The sequence below is a fragment of the Megalopta genalis genome, chromosome 7 (assembly GCF_051020955.1).
Source record: "Megalopta genalis isolate 19385.01 chromosome 7, iyMegGena1_principal, whole genome shotgun sequence".
NCBI lineage: Eukaryota > Metazoa > Arthropoda > Insecta > Hymenoptera > Halictidae > Megalopta > Megalopta genalis.
The window spans coordinates 4,088,905-4,113,805 of NC_135019.1; the positions used below are offsets into that span (position 1 = coordinate 4,088,905).

A 24,901-nucleotide genomic window follows, 5' to 3' on the forward strand; every position below is an offset into this window, starting at 1 on the left:
TGAAGCGGCGCCAAGCGCCGCGACGCCTCGCGTCGGCGCCCTGACGCAACCCTTGTCACCCATCCACCCGGCCGCCCGACCACCCTCGGCTCTGCCGCCGCGAGCTCCACTTCCGCCGAGAGCCGTCTTCCTCGCCGTTGTCTGTGCGGGCCCCATCGGGCCCAATGCTTCGTTCTTCTGTGAACGGAAGTTGGTTTCGGCTCGGACGATCGTCTGCGCGGCGAGCTGGCTTTAACCCTTTCGGTACGAGCGCCGGATATATCCGGCGTCCATCTGATGACCAATGTGGACGAGCGCCGAATACATCTGGCATCCGTGTAAGTCATATTTCTGTAGGCCCTTTACAGAATGTTTACAGGAAACATTTAAACCCTTAACGTTCACGCTCGAGTTAACTCGAGCGCGCTAAACTGGCCAAACTGTGCGCACTCGAGATAATTCGAGCGGCGTTGTACTTTATGTTGCTATAATTTTTCACACTCGACTGCAATCGAGAATTGAAAATAACAATGTGAAAGTAAAATAAAAACAATCGTTTTATTGATATTTATCGTTTACATGGGATTGTAAGCTATAACACTTACTTGTTCAAGTATAAGATATATCCTTTTTCTACTTATCACTTACGACTTATCTCTTCCTTGTGAGCCGCTTTCCGACAGCGTATTCATATTCGGATTCTGATTCGCTCATTTTTCAATATATGTTTTACTAAAATATAATGTAAAATAAAATATAATAATAATAATAATAATAATATTAACAACAACAACAACAACAACAACAACAACAATAATAATAATAATAATAATAATAATAGTAATATTCTGAAAATTAGAACTGCAATAAAAATTTTGATTATTTTTGTATTTTTGTAATTTTCTTGCCAAGACAACGTTCTAAATTGTGTTTTTTTACATTTAAAAAAATTGATTTCTTTTGGCCGGCCTATTTCAAAAAATCTGTGCATTAAGGGGTTAAAGAAAGATTTATTGGGTTGTCCGAGAAAAGTTCGTGCCGATTTTCGGTAGGTAGCGTGAGAGATCTGACTGAATATATATCACAATTATTGAAAACAAATGACATGTGTACATATTCTAAAAGAGATAACTTCAGCCATATTTGGAAAAAAGCTTGGTTACGATTCGTTAATTTTTATCAGTTTTGTACGCCTTGGAATATGGTGGCAAATAAAGCGCATTATAGGCATTTAATGCTTTTCTTTTTTCGAAAGGTGCAAAAATGCCGCACAAGCGGCAAATAAGATATGCGCTGTTTATGGCGAGGATGCTGTAGCCGAAAGAACTGTGCGGAAGTGGTTTTCTCGGTTTAAAGCTGGAAATTTCGAAAAAATTGCTATAATTTGTCTGGTATATTATATACCAAACAATTGTATTATATAATTATGTTACAATTATATTATATACCAAATAATTATATTATATAATTATGTTATAATTATATTATATACCAAACAATTATATTATATAATTATGTTACAATTATATTATATAATTATGTTATAATTATATTATATACCAAACAATTATATTATATAATTATGTTATAATTATATTATATACCAAACAATTATATTATATAATTATGTTACAATTATATTATATAATTATGTTATAATTATATTATAATTATATTATATACCAAACAATTATATTATATAATTATGTTACAATCATATCAAATAATTATATTATGTAATTATGTTACAATCATACCAAATAATTATATTATGTAATTATGTTATAATTATATTATATAACAGTTAAGGGATTAAATATTATTTATATATTATTACCTATATATTATTATTTATATATTATTATCTATATATTATCATTTAAATTATACTAAATATTATTCACATAATAAATAACGATTAAATAAAAGTTGAGAGCTCAGAATACACGACAGCCGCATTTCGGCTTCGGCCGAACCCCGAACATCGAAATCATAGCGACGAATTTCCAAATCCTGAATCGCACCGCGAAGAACAAACTGTTCCAATTAGAATCGGTTGCTTCGAGTGGATTCTAAGAAAAACGCCTGTTCCCAGAGCCACACGGACGATGCAAAGAAACGAATCGCTCGAAACTACGGCGCTCTAATTACGGTAGCGTCGCATCTTTTCAAGCTGACACGCGCGTTTCGCGCTCGAGTTCGTTGAGATGCGAACACCGGTATGACTCAACGATGAAACCGCTCGCCTAATCTCGCGCGCTCACGGGACTACACAGTCATCTTTACGGCGTAACGATTAAAAAAACCGCGTGTCTAACGATCAAAAACTCGCTTCGAGCGGCCGCTGTTTCCTCGGCAGCTGTTTCACCCTTTCGGTACGAGCGCGTTGTTGTCCGCCGTGACGCTCCCACTGCAACGGGGTGCCGCGCCGAAAATGCGCGCATAACGCAGGGTCGGTCCACTTTTGTACGAAGATTTTCTTAAGCGTTAAGTAACGACTGTGCTTAATCCGTTTCTATCGGGTTGTCCGGAAAGTTCGTGCCGATTTTTTAGGAAAATTAAAACGCAGCTCATTGAAATGTTGGAACCAAGCTTCACAGTATGATCGTGGATGGTTGATTTTGATTTATTTAGCATTCCTGCTAATTGACGTAATGTTGAGCGTGGGTTATTCTCCATTTCTGTTCTAATCATATCTACGTCTGTGGTGGACAGCCTACCTGGGCGTTCTTCATCTTCAAGTTGTGTATTCTGAGCTCTCAACTTTTATTTAATCGTTATTTATTATGTGAATAATATTTAATATAATTTAAATAATAATATATAGGTAATAATAATATAATAATATATAATAACAATAATAATAGGTAATATATAAATAATATTTAACCCCTTAACTGTTATATAATATAATTGTAACATAATTATATAATATAATTGTTTGGTATACATATAATATAATTGTAACATAATTATATAATACAATTGTTTGGTATATAATATAATTATAACATAATTATATAATATAATTGTAACATAATTATATAATACAAAATTGTTTGGTATATAATATACCAGACAAATTATAGCAATTTTCTAAAACCTGATAATTAGGAAAATAATATATATATAATAATATATAAAATATACGTATATATATAATAAAGCATAGAAAATATATATATAAAACTGTTATTTATCACAAACATTAAGAAAACAACATTTTCTCAAGTCCAGCCAACAACGATGTATCGATGATCGCCACTGAAAGGGTTAAACCCACGAAAGTTATTACTAAGTTCACAGACAAAGGCTTTGGAAAACAAGCTTTTAAGCAACCTGTTACATTTACGATTGAAACCCCTCCGTGTTCGCCAATCGCGAAAGCGTGAATATCTTGGCGTTAATTTCTCAAATTGAATATCTCTGGTCGCCGAAGAATTCTTTTTTTTTTTTTAAATTTCACGGAATGACCTTGTCTCATATATTTCTACGATCATGGCTAATTACGATTACGTAGGAAAAACATGTGTTTTTACGGGCATTGAAACCGACTCACCCTCTGGTGGCGAATGGCAAACTAAAATGTTTATACGTCGGCAATATGTACGTGGATCTGAAAAAAAACCATCGAGTTCGACATATCCGTGGTGAATAAAATTATTCTACGGACACAGGAGTATTCGGCAGAGTCTGTTGCATCGATTCGATGTAAAAGATTCCAACAGAAATCTCGTAGTAATCGAGAGTAATTAACGGAACAACGAAAACGGCTCGGCAAATTTACTAGTGTCGTCATCCAACGGTGAAACTAGGAAGCTCGGTAATAGAACGAATGCGGCTTTGGTTCATCTTTGCATATGTAAATAAGTATATAGGCTTGGGATCCGTGTAGAGGTTACATTCTATGGGCTTTTCTGTTTGGAGTTTGAGGGGTCCTAAGACCCTCTTACCATTTCAGTATTGCGACCAGCGTTATCGTGAGACGTTACTAAGAAGCGAATGTTCTATATACCTTATTTCAACTATATATCTTATTTCAGTGCTTAATATTGTTTTGACTGTGGCTGTGTGAGTACTCGATCGCAGGATACGTATAGTCTGTGCATACACACACTTGGGATACGTCAGGAGGACCTAGCCTACTCAGAGAAATATACGAGACGTAACAATTAAGAAATGCCTAACATTTGCTTCACGCGAGTGTAGTATAAAGTAGAATATAGTATAATATAATATAATATAGTATAATATAGTATAATATAGTATAATATAATATAGTATAATATAGTATAATATAATATAGTATAATATAGTATAGTATAATATAGTATAATATAGTATAATATAATATAGTATAATATAGTATACATAGTATACTCAGTATAAACCAATAAAACATTGAATTCAGTGAGTCTCACTGATTTTTAATTTGTATTTATTTAAAAAGTGCAACTGTTGAAGATAATTAAACTTACATTATAATCCCAAGTTACTCGTTGCGTATCTTCTGTTTCCTTGGCAGGTAATGCAGAGCAAACTTCTGAAAAAAATATAAAGATATGTGTTGAAGCTAAGTGACGAAATATAAAAAATACAATGAATGTAGATAAAATATTATAATATCTTGGAATACTAACCTTATTCGTTCTCGCCATTGCATTAATAATACGCTGAAAATACTTATTTCTGCACAAAAAGAGACGAAATAGTCGAAGAAGGTTAAAAAGGGGGGAGCCCAATTTCAAACACACTGTTTTTCCGAATTAATAGGAAACTCGCATTAATTAATGAAGCACTATGATTCTCTCGCGTTTATTTCACTTTTTCGTACGTTTTAACAATGACAAAAGCCTAACGAATCAACTTTATTATTATATATATATATATATATATATATATATATATATATATATATATATATATATATATAATATTTATATATATATTTATTTTATTATATTATTATATATTATATTTATTTAAATATTTATCAATATTTAATTACCTAAAGTTAAGAGAATGATTACTTTTTGAATCTTTTTAATGAAAATTTCATTGCAATACCATTGCAGAACGTGGCGTTGCATTTCTCGATCCGGAGAATATTTCTGTTCGAATTGAGTTTCTTTTTCGTCCCTAATAGCAAACGCCGGTGCCTCCATCTCGTATTTATCAAGCAGCTACGCGTCTCTAGATAATACCATTTACGTAACGAACTTTGTACAGCAGATACCAACTGGCTGAATCCGTAAAGGTCACACAGAGTTCTACGGACGATAGTAGAGCCTCTTGTGGAGAAAGAATGTAACTCATTTTGGTGATCCGTATAGCGCCAATTGAGGTAGTGGCGAAACGCTCAAGCTGTTAGCCAAAACCTCGGCGTGTAAGTACAGAGAAAATATAGTAAATTCGCTCTAATTGATGCTCTCTCAGATTCTCCACCTAAATGGACAATTTAGAAAAAGGAAATACGATTATTCGAGCCTTGTGGCTCGTGTTGAAAATCTGTGACTATAAAAACGAGCCGGAAGGCTCGAATAATCGTTTTATCTCTTCCTTAACTGTCTATTTTTGTGTACAATCTGAGCGTCAATTAGGGAGAATTTACTGTATAGGAGTAAACTTGAACCGAGTATATTATCACAAACGAGGTGTAGAGGTAGGTATGTACTTATGAACATGGCACTTATAAAATAATAAAAGTATTATGCTACGAAAATCAATTTGCAATTGGCTCTATTAACTATATCATTAAGAAAAACGAATATCATAATTATCATATGAATATAAATTCGTTGCAGTTGTTGAACACACATTGTATAATTTGTTTCTTGCTTTCACTTCTTTTTAAAGGAATCTTTGCACTTTTTCTCTGGATAAACAATCGTTTCAGATACTTGAAAATAAATATTTATAATAATAATATAATACAATATAATTATAATATAATATAATATAATATAATATAATATAATATAATATAATATAATATAATAATAATATAATAATAATAATATTTATTATTATATCTGAATCCGATAACCGGCGGTTATTCAGCGAAAAAATTATTACTGAACCGCGTATTTTATGCATTTATGGCAAAAATGAGTAGGCGAAATTTAAAGCGGTGAAAATATTACAAAGAAATTAAGAATATTGATGCATCATTTTAGACCTGTTAAAATGATTAAAGGCAGAGAAAAGCTCGTGCTTGGCCCCTATGTCTTACAATTTAGCTAAACAATTTTTATTTTGCACAAAGATCCGCAGTCTAATTATTATCAATATTCTCATGCCGGCAATTTTCGTACACCAATCGATCTTCGAACGTTTCTCAGAAATATCTATCTAATTACTAGAAACGCTGCCCGGCCGTGAAGCATAAATTCACGCCTAAGTTCTCTCCTTAACTTAAATCCTCGTCTAAATTCGCTAACACCTAATGTTATTCGCTTCTTCACGCGATGCTCGGATAGTAAGACTTCCGTAACGATCTACATATGTACATCGGAGCCTGTAACTGTATGGACAGAAGCCTGTGTACTGACTCGCAACTAACTTGTGACTAATTAGCGGAAGCCATGTTTGATGCTCCCGGTGTGTCGACTGAGATTAAACTAGTTTTTCGATCCGTAAAACTCGCGTAAAATAGAACTGTAATAAACAGAACACACTTCGCCGCGACGTTTAACGGGCACAGCTCCTGTTACGCGGTCTTAATTAATACCTTCCATTTTCATTTTCGTTGAGAGTAAACTTATATATTATATATTAAAAGAAAAATATATATTACTTAATAAATAAAAATATAAAAATATATATAATAATAATATAAATAATAATAATAAATAAATATATGTTATATATATTATATAATAATATTATAATATATAATATATATTTATTTATTATTATTATATATATTTTTATATTTAATATTATATATATAATATTATATTATATTATAATATATATAATAATAATAATAAATAAAAATATATTACTTATATTTTATATATTATTATTATTATTATTATATTTCGAACTCGTTAAAAACAAATCTTCTCGCAATTCCATTATTAATACAATAAGACAGAATTATTCTGTGCTCGATGTCGCGTCGACAAATTTCCGTAAAGGAAATCGCGCAATAAAAATCTGGATCAGCGAGCTGCTGCGGCTGCGGAGGGCGGAGGCTTGTCGAGAGGGATTTATGGTTCCTGGAAACTGATTTAACGTAAATTGTATGCACGGCGTGTCGTATCGACGCGGCCTTATGAGTAATACCTGAATTATTCGCGTAGTATCGCGATTACGTGGCGATATAGCAGAAACTCGTTCCCCGGTCGTTGACTTCGCGCTAAACCGCAGAGCACAATGTTTTGGTACAGAGATTTCGATCCGGGATCTCTCGATGCGATATATGATCCAACGTTTCCACGAGGAAAAAAAAATGTTCTTCGTACTCTCGCACGGTCATCAAACATGATAGCGTATGCTTTGGATCGCTTATTATTTTATTCGTTAATTCTTTTCGATGTATTTCTTTCGACTCCTTTCGGACATTTCGATCATTTTATATGCAGCAATATTCTTCTTAATTGATGATCAGCTTGGAAACGAAAACGATCGGTTTTAAAAGAGGAGGTACGATTATTTTTTATAATTATAATAGGATTTAATATAATTTATAATAATTTATAATATATATTATAATATAATCACATATATGTATATATTATAAATATATATTATTATAATATATTATATAAGCGATATTATTATAATATAATATTATAATATAATAATATGTATATTATATAAGCCATATTATTATAATATAGTGTTATAATATAATAATATATATATTATATAAGCCATATTATTATAAGATAATATTATATTATAATAATATAGTGTTATAATATAATAATATATATTATATAAGCCATATTATTATAATATAGTGTTATAATATAATAATATAATAATATTTATATTATATAAGCCATATATTATAATATATATTATTATATTATATAATATAATATATAAGCCATATATTGTAAATTATATTATAATTATATAATCAACTATAAAAGCGAGCCGCGAGGCTGGAACAATCGCGCCTCCTCTTCCCAAATTGCCCGCTTTTTTAAGCAAGCTTGTTATGCCTTAATGAAATATGCGAAAATTTCAATCAATTATCGAATACCGATATCCAAATAATATTTATATTCGTAATCGAAACGGACCCGAGCTTCGCCGTCCAACTCTTAAATATCGATTCTCCTAGAATATTCGAGGAACATAAAACGTTGCTTGAACTGAACGAAAATTAGGACACGGAATTTCGTGCAAGCGGCACAATTTTGGAGCAGCGGTAATCTCGATCGCTTGTTGTTCCTAGATTAATCGCGCGATGAGTCGTCGAATCCACAGCGATCGCATAACAACACCGAGCTAGATTTTATATGCCGCAGAGTTTTTCTTATTTGAGCGCGGATGGTGGAACGTCTCGTAAGCGATGCATTCCGCTTTCAAACGGCAGCTTCTTCTCGCCAACGTACGGCTGGCAAACAATAGAATATCCAGGACAATGAAGTTCAATGGTCAGCCTCGTAGAACAAAGTATCGGGGAACGAGATATAATTGACTCCGTTTTAATACCAGCAGCGCCGGTCTGCTCGTCCAAGTCGAAGTTCTCCGTTTTCCGTTTGTCCATCAATCTTCGATAAACGAGAGAACCATGCGCGAGAAAGTATATCGTGGAAAATGTGTCAGTGGGAATGAAAGACTTCTCCTTCAGGACTTCGAATTTGTATTATCGATTTTTAATGGTATACTTGCGAGAGAGAGAACACTGTGTATAGAGTTTGCTGAACATATTTATGCATTTGTACTCATATGGAGTATAAGGATGCTGTTTTAAAGTGAAGGATTATTATTATTATTGAGTAGGAGGATATTATTTTGAAGTACAAGTATATAATTTTAAGTACGAGGATATCATTTTGAAGTAGAAGGATATTATTTTATATTGCAAAGGCACCATTTTGAAATACAAGGTTATTATTTTGAAGTATAAATGTATTATTTTAAAGTGTAAAGATATTTTTTTATAATACAAGGATACTATTTTGAAGTACAAGGATATTATTTTATATAATATTACAAAGACACCATTTTGAATTACAAGATTATTATTTTGAAGTATAAAGATATTATTTTAAAATACAAAGATACTATTTTGAAATAGAAGGATATTATTTTATATAATATTACAAAGACACCATTTTGAAGTACAAGATTATTATTTTAAAGTGTAAAGATATTATTTTTAAGTGTAAAGATATTATTTTAAAATACAAGGATACTATTTTGAAGGAGAAGGATATTATTTTATATAATATGACAAAAACACCATTTTGAATTACAAGGTTATTATTTTGAAGTATAAAGATGTTATTTTAAAATACAAGGATACTATTTTGAAGTAAAAGGATATTATTTTAAATTACAAAGACACCGTTTTGAAGTAGAATCATATTATTTTGGAGGGTAGGAAATTATTTTGAAGCACATGAATGCAATTTTGAGATACAAGGATATTACTTTAAAGTACAATAACACTACCTTGAACTACAAGAATATTATTTTAAAGTACAAGGACACTATTCTGAAGTACAAGGATATTATTTTAAATTACTGGAATGCTATTTTTAAGTAGAAAAATCCTTTAAATTACAGGCATACTATTTCGAAGTATAATGATATTATTTTCGCAACGAAAAAAGATCTCGACGCCAATTGCAAATAAAACCTAACAACAACAACAACAACAACAACAACAACAACAACAACAACAACAACAACAACAACAACAACAACAACAACAACAACAACAACAACAACAACAACAACAACAACAATAATAACAATAATAACAATAATAATAACAATAATAATAATAACAACAATAATAATAACAACAATAATAATACAAATCAATGTATCGTCACATAACCCCAAAAAATAAATCCAGAGAAATTCCTCAAATTTTCCGAAATCCCGCATCCCTCCGAACGAACTCTAAATTCGCAGCCAAATCCGATCAAACTCTCAGCGTGATCGTAGCCCCGTGAACTCGCCATAACTTCGTCGTCCCTTCGAGCATAGAGTTTCGGGACCACACACGTCCCGGAGAAACAAGTTACGCTCGAAGAAATCGATTCCCCTGTCCGCCGGCTAGAACCACCCTCTCTGATCGGTCGGTACGGACGACACCGTCGTCGGAGATTCCAGAACGGCACAACGACTAACGTTTCGCCTAAAAAAAATCATCCCCGTGGTCCCCCCATGAAGCTCGACACAGAGAAGGCGAGAGGATCGAGGCACTGTCAATATCGAGCCGCCTAAAAAACGAACTCCCGTTCATCGCCGACAGTGGCGTCAGCAACGGTCCGTGGTCGGGCGACGCGCATGCACCACCCCCGTCGCGGGGGTGCCCAAGGGTGGAAGGGAGGCCGGCTAGAAGGGAAGGAACGGGAGAGAGAGACGGAGCGAGAGGGGGAAATCGAACGCCGACACCGTTCCTCGCAGTCTCCTCCCGTGGTTCGCGCGTGCACCGAAACCATCTTCCATTCTGCGTGGCTTCGAGAGGAACGAGAAAAAAGCGCTGGGGAATCCGCGAGCCCGGTCAGGCCCATCGGCGACGAAACACCGATCTCACCCGCTGCGACCGTGTGTCCCTTTCTTCCGCCTCACCCCTCGCATCGGCCGCATCCCGGTGGATCTAATGCGAAGACAGCGACCGGCCGCAGGAGAGCATCGCCAAACCTGAGGAGCTCGAATCTTTGCGAACATCGCCAGCGGCTCGTGACGCGAGAAAGTGAGTACCATGCACGGAGAGATTTTGCCGCGGTGAAAATTCAGCGGAGCCGCGGCGGTTTCGCGGAAACACGCGGCTGGCCGCGTAACCCTTCGAAGAACCCTTGGCCGCCGAAAGACGCGTTCGTTCCTCCGGTTTGTTCGATCACCGAAAATCGGCGCGCCAGCCAGGCCCCGCGCGGTTCGCTGCTCGCGTCCCGAGATTTTGCGCCTCCGTGGCGTTCGTTTCAGAGATTAACGGCGACCTCGATACGCTTGTTGTAGGTAGTAGGGTCGCTGCTAGGGCAATTAACTCTAGACGGAAGATTAAGCTTGTTTGTGATGAGAGTATGTTGTAAATAGACTGCGAACCGTTATGCCTGCTCCTGTCTCTCGAGAGAGCTGGCTCGCGAAAATTCCATGGGATATTGCGCGTTTCGCCGTGCCCTCGGAGTTTCGTCATTATGCTCTGCTTGAGCTTCGCTTCGCGTTTTATTGCGAACGAGGTTCTTTGTCGTTTAATTCGACGGTTTGTGGGAATGTGTTTCGCGGATCGGTTTTGGAGACTGAGGAACGCGCGAGACGTTCGTTAAACGCCATTGTTCCGAGACCGAAGGCTAGTCTTCGGACGTACGATTTACAAAAATTGCCGAGGACAGCATATATGTGACATAATATAAAGTAATATAGGATAATATAAAGCAATACGAAATAGTATAAAATAGTATAAAGTGATATAAAGCAATATAACATAATATGAAATAATATAGAGTAATATAAAATAATATAAAATAATATAGAGTAATATAAAATAATATAAAATAATATAGAGTAATATAGAGTAATATAAAGTAATATAAAATAATATAGAGTAATATAGAGTAATATAAAGTAATATAAAATAATATAGAGTAATATAAAAAAATATAAAATAATATAAAATAATATAAAGTAATATAAAATAATATAGAGTAATATAGAGTAATATAAAGTAATATAAAATAATATAAAATAATATAGAGTAATATAGAGTAATATAAAGAAATATAAAATATAAAATAATATAAAATAATATAAAATAATATAGAGTAATATAAAGTAATATAAAATATAATATAAAATGATATAAAATAGTATAAAGTAATATAAAACAATATTAAATAATATAGAGTAATATAGAGTAATATAAAGTAATATAAAGTAGTATAAAATAATATAAAATAGTATAATGTAATATAAAATAATATAAAATAGTATAAAATAATATAAAATAATATAAAGTAATATACAATATAAAAATGAAATTTTGAGAAAATTTATGGACCGATTTAACCGATAGTCCGTTCGAGCAGTAACGGTAGGCCAGAGCAGAACAATTTTCTAATTAAAATTAACGTTCCAGGAAATTCCGGGTACAAACCGGTTATGGTTCTGTAATGAAATTATAAAGTAATTAAGCGATGTTGTGCGCGAGGATACTGTTCGCGTCGGTATTTTCGATATGGCGCCTTAGTACGGAGAGCATCGGAGATTTATTTGTCGAATGATTCACGTGCTGAAAACATTCATTAGATTCGAGAGCACGGTATTTGGAGCGGAGTAGGTATCATGTCGGCGCTCATCCGGGATACTTGACACGAAAATGAAATTTTCGTAGCTCGGGGAACGGTGAACTGTGCTACGAGTTACACGATGGCGCCACGATGTCTAATGCCGTCGAAAACGCGACCTCGGCTGATTACGATCGGGCTGGTCCCGTCGGAATGCTTGACGCACGCCAAAAAATCCCGCGAGGGTGGCGCGCGCGCGCGTACCTCTTCCTTTCTCGTCATTCGATGTATTTTAATCCCTTAACTTGTACGCTCGAGTTAACTCGAGCGCGCCAAACAGGCCAAACTGTGCGCACTCGAGATAATTCGGGCGGCGTTGTATTTTATGCTGTTGTAATTTTTCACACTCGAATGTAATCGAGAATTGAAGATGACAATGTGAAAGCAAAGAAAGAAAAATCGTTTTATTAATATTTATCATTTACATGGGATTGTAAGCTGTAACTCTTATTTATTCAAGAATAAAATATAGAATTTTTCCATGGAACAAAAAAGCGCAGTATATCAAAATTCTCCATCAAAAGAAAAGTTTCGACGAAAAAATTGATCTTTTTGTGACCGGTTTTTTTAAAAAAAAAAAAACTGTGCGTTAAGGGGTTAATGGAAAACAATGCGAAAATACATTCTCGGTTTCGTCGGAACAGAGCTGTTGGCACCGATTCGTCGAACCGTTCTGCAATTTTTACGTCGGCTACGGAAATTACGCTGTCACTTAAACGGATACGATAAAATTTAAAACAAATGGTATCACGATGGACGGATTAGGATTGAAAAAAATGGGATACGATGAAATCGATCGCTGGCGTTTTTAAAGAATTTTACAATCAGTTAAGCAAAAAGTTTTTACCTTCTTCGTGAATACTTTGTCAAGGTTGATTCGACATCGTAATTGTTGAATTTTTGCGGTATTTGTTTTTTCATAAGCATGTCATAAATAAAATATCGTGAGCTATTATGAAACAAAAGTTTCGTGAAACTTTTTGTTTCTCATTAAACGTTGTACTTACATTTTACAATATTGGCAATATTATTGTCAAGTAGTACAACCCCTGGCAAAAAGTATTCGACCACGTTTTAAAACGCAATAACTTTTTTTTAAATTGATCTAATTGACTCGAATCTTTTTTTAAGCGTTAAAAAGACCAGTTTACGTTACAATGCCTAGCATACTTTCTTTTAAATTCTGCTACGCTCTTCCCAAATAGTCCATTTTTGTGCGCAATCCGAGCGTCGATTAGGGAGAATTTATTGTACAGGATGTCCCAAAAATGTCTCGCAATCCGAAAGTGGCGGATTCCTCGGGTCATTCGAAGCAACTTCTTCCTTTACACAAATTTTCTCCGAGTCACCGTTAACGAGTTATTAACGAAAAACAGTGACCAATGAGAGGCGAGCTCGGCTAGCGCGAGGCGACCGAGCCAATGAGCGGGACTGGGCCTCGCGCGTTGGTTGGCTGGGCCGCCTCGCGTCAGCCGTACTCGATTTTTATTGGTCACTGTTTTTCGTTAATAACTCGTTAACGGTGCCTCGGAGAAAATTGTTATAAAGGAAGAAGTTGCTTCAAATGCTCCGAGGAATCCGCCATTTCCGGATTGCGAGACATTTTTGGAACGCCCTGTATATCGGCAAGAGTATCAGAATTTGTGTCGGCGCAATAAAATTCCTCTACGATCGCGATCACCGACGCTATCTCGTCCAAAATCCATCTCCGATATTTCTCTTTCTTGCGTACACAGGCCACGGATATAGCTCGTACCTTCCATTCAGATATAGCATAGAATCAGACAGGTGCATTCGCGGCACAATGGTTTATATCGTTAGTATTCTTCGAATATCATTGCGAGGCTTCTTTCGCGCGACTCGTGCCGTATAATAATATAATATTTATGCGGCCGCGCGACGAGCCGGACATCTCAATGACGACAACATAACAGTTCCTCGAGGTGTCCGAAATCCTCGCTGGTCTCTCTTTGCTCGATGAACGAGACCGAAATCGAATTCGTCGAGCACGCGAAATCGCATCAGGGAACGCACGCGGATCGATGAAATCATGCGTATGTTAATAATGTGGTATACCAGAACGGTGTACCGAAACTAGTTCATCCATTCAAATTGATAAACGCTGTTCCCGTCATAATTATAATATCTGATGCTACGTTTTGGACCTTTTCGTACGAAAGTTTTTGTTATAAATATATATATATAATATATATAATAATAATATATGACATAATATACAATAATAATATATAATATAGTATACAATATAATATATAGTATAATATATAATAAAAATATATAATATAACATACAATAATAATATATAATATAATATACAATAATAATATATAATATAACATACGATAATAATATATAATATAATTACAATAATAATACATAATAAAATATACAATATAATATATAGTATAATATACAATAATAATATATAATATAGTATACAATATAATATATAGTATAACATATAATAATAATATATAATATAATATACAATCATAATATTTAATATAACATACGATAATAATATATGATATAATATACAATAATAATATATAATATAACATACGATAATAATATATAATATAATTACAATAATAATACATAATAAAATATAGAATATAATATATAGTATAATATACAATAATAATATATAATATAACATACAAAAATACTATATAATATAATATACAATAATATTATATAATAAAATATATATAATAAATAAAAGCAATAAAAATCCGTTTCCTTTAATCGCAGTGCAAAACCGCACGAAAATTGTTAACAGCGGAACAAATAACGAAGATCTTTCATACTTTCCACTGAATATTGGTATTTTCTTTTTTGCAACAAAAGAGCGAATTCGCTAAATACAAAGTAAACAAAAAACTTCGATAAAAATCCTCTGTAATCTGATCGCAGTAAAGATATCTCTGCAAAATTAGTAACAATTTAACAAATATCAAAAACCTTTCATAATTCTGGTATTTTTATTCGCGATATTTTTTACAACAACGGCGAATTCGTTGAATATAAAATACGGTAAAAGCGTCGATGAAATAGCTCGTACTCGAATCATAGTTAAACTAGCAGTAACTCTCGCAGCGTTCGACAATTCGACGCGTACTAGTATCTTTTTATACCGCGTAGCGAATGTTGCTATTTTTCAAGAGGTAGATTTAGGCGAATCCCCCGAGGTGAAGAACGAGTCCCTTATCAAAGCTCCGATTTCCCGCGTCAGCTCAGAAAATCGTGAATTCGGCAACGGCGTCGCGTTTCCTCATGGTTATCGATAGTTTCGTCCCTTGTATCGATACTTCTCTAAACTGGGAACCACGGTGTCTGTGTGGCCTCAGTGGAGCTCACCGCCACAAAGTAGAAACGGTCGATCGATGCGTGATTCTGCCAACGGCAGGCGGTGTTCGTACAACACGCGACACACGGGACGGAGGCGTGAGCGCGCGCGAGAGAGAGAAATAGAGAGAGAGAGAGAGAGAGAGAGAGAGAGAGAGAGAAATATATAGAGAGGGAGAAAGAGAGAAATAGAGAGAGAGAGGGAGAGAGAGAGAGAAATGTAGAGGGAGCGAGAGAGAGAGAAATATACAGAGAGGGCGAGAAATATAGATCGAGAGGGAGAGAGAAATATAGAGAGAGGGAGAGAGAAATATACAGCGAGGGAGAGAGAAATAGAGAGAGAAATGTAGAGAGACTGAGAGAGAGAGAGACAGAGAGAGAAATATAGAAAGAGGGAGAGAGAGAGAAATAGAGAGAGGGAGAGAGAAATAGAGAGAGAAATGTAGAGAGACTGAGAGAGAGACAGAGAGAGAGAAATATAGAAAGAGGGAGAGAGAGAGAAATAGAGAGAGGGAGAGAGAAATAGAGAGAGAAATGTAGAGAAACAGAGAGAGAGAGAAATATAGAAAGAGGGAGAGAGAGAGAAATAGAGAGAGAAATGTAGAGAGACTGAGAGAGAGAGAGAGAAATATACAGAGAGGGAAAGAGAGAAATATAGAAAGAGGGAGAGAGAGAGAGAAATAGAGAGAGAGGGGAGAGAAGGGGCAAAGAAGCGAGAGAACACGAATCTCCCCTAACTCAGGGAAACAGTCGGGTGTCACGGCTACTCCGTTCTATGCAACCTTCGTCCTTACACCTTTTTACCCTAGCCACCCTCCGTCGGCTCTGTTCCTCGGGTTCTCGCATCTTCAAATGGCAATGACGGAATTTCATTCGTGGGAGAACACGTGACGGTCGTGACGACTTCAAAGACTCCGTTTACTACCTTGCGGATGTCACTCCCAGACACTTCGTCGGAAACGCTCTTTATGGAAAGTGTTTATCTTTATCTGGAACCCAGAGATATCTGCCAGACGGGAGACAACTTTATTCGGATAGTGCGCAAGCTTATGAAGCGACTTTCTTATATTTTTCTGCAGTTGCAATCGATATTTTTAATATTACCAGAATTTTTAATATCATTATAGTCTTTGATATTGTTAGAATGTTGAATATTGTTGGAATTTTTAATACCATTATAGTCTTTAGTATTGCTAGAATTTTGAACATTGTTGGAAATTTTAATATCATTATAATCTTTGATATTGTTCGGATTTTTAATATTGTTAGAATTTTTAATATTATTATAGTCTTTAATATTGTTAGCATTTTTAACATTGTTGGAATTTTTAATATCGTTATAGTCTTTAACATCGTTTGAATTTTTAACATTGTTGGAACTTTCAATACCATTATACTCTTTAATATTATTAGAACTTTTAACATCGTTGGAACTTTCGATGTTATTACAAGTTTCAATTAGAATTTCTAATATTACTAAAATTTGTAATGTTACTAAAAGTTGATGTTACTCCGAGAAATCCAAATTGTTTGTTTAATGAATATTTTGGAACAGTTTCAAAGTATTTAAATATATACTTTTATAAAAATATATATATTCCAATATTTAAAAAATAGAGTAAATTGTGTCCAGAAGTAAATTGTATAAAACACTTGTACATAGAACTAAATTAGAAATAAATTACTCTCAGCAACAGTTCATTTTCGCTGCTCCAAACATTCTTTCAGCTGAGACATTCCAAGTAACAGAGTACGTAAAAGCGACTATGTCTGCAGGATTTTTAAATCAACAGGCTCTGACCCTATTTTATCGCCTTGATCTCGAGTGTAAAAGCCACCTATACGATAACTTTCAATCAGGCCTGAACAGCTTTCGTACAACGCATAGAGTATCGATTTAATCAAAACCATTGAAGAGCTCCGGCAACTTTTCGTACGGATTGAAATTTAACTTCGTCTTTTTTTAAAAATATCCTTGATTCTGTAAAGTCTTCGTTTCATCGATTATTGACGCTATAGATATAATGCAGTTGACAATCGAATCAAACGTTTAATTGAATTGACTAACATCCTGCGATAGAATTTGAATAAAGGTTAAAGCTTGCTATAACTTATTACAATTAAAAAAAAACAAAAACAAAAGCGAACAAACAAGATTAATGTCTGAAAGATTGAAAATGGAGTCTGCATTATTCAGGCATTCGCGAAATCAAGTATCGACATTATCATTCGATGCGAAGGATATTAAAGGCCGGTTCGCGAATAGAAAATCAATTTGTTACTGCCGGTCCATGTAACAAAAATTGTAGTAGGTCAATCGATGGCTATAGAACAAATGGCGATGTATGTCGATTGCTGACAGAGCGACGAATTATTTCCACCGACCTATGACGTCGTTCGAAACCGTTCAAAGGTCCCATTTAAAAATAAAATCCGAAATCCAACGGTCAAAGTTCCCTTCGACGAAATAAAGTGTTTCAATAAATAAATTTCGTTGCACTAGTTTACGTCTAGTTTAGGAAAGTAAATATTTCCGTGAAACTGTAAATTTAATTTTGTCGCGTCGAATTAACCCTTTGCACTCGAGTGGTAACTCTGACGCACCGCTAAAATTGTTACACCACGTGCCAAAATAATTGTTACATTATCAAAGCTTAGATATAAAAGATTGTTATAAGTCTAACTGTTGTATAAGTAACAAGACTCAATTTCATATGCATAAAATGAACTTTATTATACAGGGTGTCCCAAAAATGTCTCGCAATCTGAAAGAGGCAGGTTCCTCGGATCATTTGAAGCAACTTTTTCCTTTACAAAAATGTTCTCCGAGGCACCGTTAACGAGTTATTAACGAAAAACAGTGACCAATAAGAATCGAGTACGGCTGACGCGGGGCGGCCCAGTCAGCCAGCGCGCGAAGCCCAGTTCCGCTCATTGGCTCGGTCGCCTCGCGTCAGCCGAGCTCGCCTCTCATTGGTCACTGTTTTTCGTTAATAACTCGTTATCGGTGCCTCGGAGAAAATTTGTGTAAAGGAAAAAGTTGCTTCAAATGACCCGAGGAACCAGCCACTTTCGGATTGCGATACATTTTCGGGACACCCTGTATAAAATAGAATATAAATATATAATATAAGTCAGGAAAGTTAATTAGATTTACAATTAAAATAGCTTCGAGTGCAAAGGGTTAAATCTCCCGCACTATATCACTGCGAACTTCCGAGCATCGTTCCGAGACAACCAGAAGATATATTTTCCCGCGGATCAGCTTCTCCGCGAAATATTTCAGAACCCTCGCTTTTTCAATCTTCCGCGGCAGAGTTACGAGCCTTCTATTATACATATTTGATGCGAATGTCACGTAAACCGAATTTTCTTTCCCGAGAGAGAACAGCAGGACGGAAAAAAGTACGTTGTTCCTTCTGGCCCCTCCCCCCGCCCTCGATCGCTAACCGCCCCGTTAATAATGAATTTCACTCGATGATATTAAATTGCGGCAATCTGGATAATGCCGGCCGCGTCCCTATCGATTATTTCTCGAGCATCGTTCAATTAACGCGGCCCAATAACTTTTCATTTTCTCGAGGAACAACTATACATTAAAAGAAAGCCGTTGACACAATTTCCGTCGTTGAATTACGCGATCGAACACGCTTCCGCTAAAAAAACCACCGCCGTCGTTACCTTTCCCCGGGATAAGTATGAAATAATCTCGAGGCATTTTTACGTTACGCTGTTGCAATAACAGCGTTCGTTGCTTCGTCGAACAGCGATTGAGCCGATCGAACCAGTAAACTCTTTATTATACTAATAACGCGCCCTTTCGGGGGGTTAATTATCCAGATATTGGAAACACGGTTCGTGCATTGGAAATTGTACGACCGCGATTTATTATTTCTGTACGTTTACGGTCGCAGTTTCCGAAGCGTTGAACTTTGGTAATTACGGAATCCGAGGCGGGCGAAGCGAAGGAACGAAATACGGTAATTTCGTTTTTAATTTGTACGGAGGTCGGAATTGAAACCGGCAGATATGAGAATACTGAGACGCGATTTTTCGGGCATTACGGATCGTTTTTATAGGAACCCGGGGCAAACGGTGAAAAAAGGCAACGGACAGTATTATGTTGATGTAGATTAATATGACTTGAAATAATCTTAACTTTTTAGATTTCAATTTTTTGCCACTATTGGAAGGGAATTGGGAGGCCACGTGACACGATTCGAAGGCAATTCGGAGGCCACATGTCACGATTCGAAGGCAATTCGGAGGCCAAATGTCACGATTCGAAGGCAATTCGAAGGCCAAATGCCACGATTCGAAGGCAATTCAGAGGCCACGTGACACGATTCGAAGGCAATTCGAAGGCCAAATGCCACGATTCGAAGGCAATTCAGAGGCCACGTGACTATTGTAGATTTCACGGTACGAAGATAGACAATTTTGCAGCTCCCTTTTGAATTTTCGTCTCCTTTCAGCGGAAGGGTATATATTTATACTCCCTTAATTATAACAATTATATTTTCATGCGAAGGCGCTGTAGTTCATTAGTTCATTATTCCTTCCCGTCGTTATTTTTAGATAGTACAGTTTTTAAATATGTCGAACAAAAATCATGTTATTCAGTGCTGTAGAAGTACAGTGTCGTACAAAGGTTCTCGCAATTTTCTTATCGTGTTAGAGCGAAACAGTGTTATAGGTTGCAGTGGTATGCGAGGGTTCCCGCAATTTATCCTATCGTGTTAAAGCGAAACCGTGTTGTAGGGCGCCGTGTTGTAGAAGGGCTACCTGTTCTTAGTACCTACCACGTACAGTGAACTCTCCCCAATTGTCGTTCAGCTTGGCGATGAGAATGGACAACTTGGGAAGAGGGGATACGATTTTTCGAGTCTCCCGGCTCCTTTTTATAGTCATTGATAACCGGCAACTATAAAAAAGCGAGCTGTAATGCTTGAACAATCGTATCCCCTATACCCAAGTTATATTTATATTTATATATTATTTATATAAATATTTTATTATATATTTATATTTATATTTATATTTATATTTATATTTATATTTATATTTATATTTATATTTATATTTATATTTATATTTATATTTATATTTATATTTATATTTATATTTATATTTATATTTATATTTATATTTATATTTATATTTATATTTATATTTATATTTATATTTATATTTATATTTATATTTATATTTATATTTATATTTATATTTATATTTATATTTATATTTATATTTATATTTATATTTATATTTATATTTATATTTATATTTATATTTATATTTATATTTATATTTATATTTATATTTATATTTATATTTATATTTATATTTATATTTATATTTATATTTATATTTATATTTATATTTATATTTATATTTATATTTATATTTATATTTATATTTATATTTATATTTATATTTATATTTATATTTATATTTATATTTATATTTATATTTATATTTATATTTATATTTATATTTATATTTATATTTATATTTATATTTATATTTATATTTATATTTATATTTATATTTATATTTATATTTATATTTATATTTATATTTATATTTATATTTATATTTATATTTATATTTATATTTATATTTATATTTATATTTATATTTATATTTATATTTATATTTATATTTATATTTATATTTATATTTATATTTATATTTATATTTATATTTATATTTATATTTATATTTATATTTATATTTATATTTATATTTATATTTATATTTATATTTATATTTATATTTATATTTATATTTATATTTATATACTATATAGTTTCATCTCCAATCTGTGCGTCAATTAGGGAGAAATTACTGTACCTTGTAGCTCCGCGGTTTTTCTTACCCGACTCACACCCAAACAGACCATTTTCTGTCGTCTTCCATCGACCCTCAGCATCGACGTATCAATAAATTACACGGGCGTAGGAAAACGGCGCCGGGAAATTCGCGGCGACCCGAAATTCGGCACTTCCGGGAGAAACGAGCGTATTTCTCGAAGCCCGTGAAGTTCGCGCGAATGCTAAATGAAAATAGATCGCGGAACATTGTCTTACAAGCGATCTGGCTAAACCCGTCTTGAGGCTGCCTCGTAGATCGCGGTAAACGGATGAAAAAAAAACAGAAGCCCTAGAAAGGAAGCGGGCGTCAAATAACAGAAGTAAAGAAAGGGAACGGCGAAGCAGATACGCGCAGGGTAATCCACCGCCGGTTTCAATCCCGAGGGTGAAATCGGCAGTAACAACTTTCAGTTTTTATGTACCTTCCCGACGAGCTTCGACCTATAAATTTTCTAAAACGTCCGCGACGACGACGGAGCGAAGATACCGTGCAAACAACCGAAACGAAAAACAAACAGCGTTCGTAGAGAAGTATATAAAATTAAAACTTCGCCGGTGCGCAACATTGCCATGAAAATTTCATCGTTTGCATATTTTAAGCGGCCGTGAGAAACACGGCGCGCGGAACTGAAAATTCGTTGGAAGAATATATATGTAAGGGTTGTTGTTATTTTATCATCAACTTGCAACATCGTCGCGGTAAAACGTGAACTTTCGTTCGGACATCTTGCTTCTCGAAATTGATTCAAGAAATTCTGATGTTTTTAATAATAGGAATTTGCGACTTGTCCGTTACACGAAAGGTTCGAATTAGTGTAATTGTTTAAACAGTTAGCTGTGGCGCCGACATTTCAGGGCGCGCGCCTATGTGCGTCGCGAGAATCAAGCGACGAGTATACTCGTCGTGATGTAAAACATTGCCATTTCTCTGTGACGAGTATACTCGTCGTGTCACAAAATACTAAAACTTCTCCGTGACGAGTATACTCGTCGTGATGCAAATACTACCACTTCTCTATGACGAGTATACTCGTCATGACATAAAATAGTGCCACTTCTCCATGACGAGTATACTCGTCATGACACAAAGTACTACCATTTTCTTCATGTCGAGTATACTCGTCGTGACGCCAAATACTGCCACTTGTCCATGACGAGTATACTCGTCGTGACGCAAAATACTTCCACTTCTCCGCGACGAGTATACTCGTCGTGACGCAAAATATTGCCACTTCTCCGTGACGAGTATACTCGTCATGACACAAAACACTGTCATTTCGCTATGACGAGTATACTCGTCATGCCACAAAGTACTACCATTTTCTCCATGACGAGTATACTCGTCGTGACGCAAAATACCGTCACTTTTCCATGACAAGTATACTCGTCGTGACGCAAAATACCGTCACTTTTCCATGACGAGTATACTCGTCATGACACAAAGTACTGCCACTTTCTCCATGACGAGTATACTCGTCGAACACAGATTAAGTAGCTTGGGATCGTTTGGGAAACGTTTTTGGAAAATCATGCTACAGTCGAGAACCGTGGAGCTGTCTCTCGTGCGAGAACGTTTTAAAAGCGTCGAATTGATAAGCAAATGTATTCCTGGCTGCGAGTTAACCAAGATGTCTGTTCGTTGCCGGCCGTATCTACTTAGAAACACGCAATCGTACGGCATTCCTGTTTTTGTTATCCCACTTAACCTGGAAAGCGATTAAGTTTCTACGGCGCACTGAAATTTACATAGCTCGGTTACATTTTTTAATAACCACGTTTCCTTCGCAGCCTGCTATTTTTGTTCATTCGGCTTTTTAAAGTCATCAGTTCATCTTTTCATAGTTGCGAACTCTGGCCTATTACGCGGATGGCACAGGAAGTAACGAGTAACGCCTTCGGCTATTTACGAAAACGACAACGTGCCCCGTCGATCTCGTACGACGTTTCAACGTTTATGAAATAATAACTTTGCCTGAAAATTTTGACGGAATAGCAACGCGGCATTGCGGAAAACAAACGAGAGAAAACGAGTCTAGAACTGCCACAAATGGGTCAATATACACTACGCTAATTATCGATTCCTCTTTTAAAATAAAACACGAAAGGTTGGGTGGGGGGAGGGGGGATGATCAAGACAACGAAAAGAAGACCTATGTCGCTGAAAATAATTCGATCATCTACTCAAATAATTTTTACCTGCGAGAACTCATCGGAAAGTGACATTTCTTCGCAATCTCGCCGCCAACTTATTTATCACTATTGGGATTATGGCTTGGATTATTTCTCAAATGAATATGATATTAATTCTTCTTCTTAAAAGTTTTATTTGGGAGAAGGTATATGTACGAAATGACTCAGCAACCAAATTCAACTGAGAAACCGGCGACTGAAAATCGCCTGCTTATATACCCTTTTTTGGTGTGGTCTTCTCCACCAATCAAAGACGGTCATTCATCGCGTTTTACATTGTATACGCGATACCGGGATCACTAACAGTCAAAGCACGATGTGCTCTAACGACACCGGCGACGATATATCACGGTATCTATAATACAGGATGTCCTAAAAATGTCTCGCAATTCGGAAATGGCGGGTTCCTCGGATCATTTGAAGCAACTTCTTCCTTTACAAAAATTTTCTCCGAGGCACCGTTAACGAGTTATTAACAAAAAACCGTGACCAATAAGAATCGAGTACGGCTGACGCGAGGCGGCCCAGCCAACCAGCGCGCGAAGCCCAGTTCCGCTCATTGGCTCGGTCGCCTCGCGCCAGCCGAGCTCGCCGCTCATTGGTCACTGTTTTTCGTTGATAACTCGTTAACGGTGCCTCGGAGAACATTTTTGTAAAGGAAGAAGTTGCTTCAAATGACCTGAGGAACCCGCCACTTTCCAATTGTGAGACATTTTTGGGACACTCTGTATGCAGTTTAAATCACCATCGGTGCGCGCTGACGGAACCTGCGGAAGTGTAAACTGATATTTTCGAATCTCAGTCCTAAGTAAACTATAGATTAATTTTTGTGTCCGAGGCTGAAGTTTCTTTTTCAACAATCACAAACATAACAATGGCAATGCTCGAAGAATTTAACCGAGTACCATAACAGAAATGAAAATCGATTGTGCGAATATTTTCGTCCGTATAAATCGAGTTTCACAAACTTCAAGAGATCGGAGCAAAGTATGAAAACCATTACAA

At 35.3% G+C, this 24,901-nt stretch overlaps 1 protein-coding gene across 3 annotated transcripts in view; it reads left to right on the forward strand.

Annotated features, from left to right (window-relative positions):
• Positions 1-10,556: 10,556 nt before the first annotated feature.
• Positions 10,557-24,901, forward strand: part of Schip1 (Schwannomin interacting protein 1) — a 70,472-nt gene continuing 56,127 nt past the window's right edge. For 2 of the 3 annotated variants that reach the window (XM_033485483.2, XM_033485487.2), the window contains exon 1: positions 10,557-10,873. The gene's annotated coding sequence lies outside the window, so the exon portion shown is untranslated. The remainder of the gene's footprint in view (positions 10,874-24,901) is intronic. The other variant, XM_033485485.2, reaches the window with a different exon arrangement.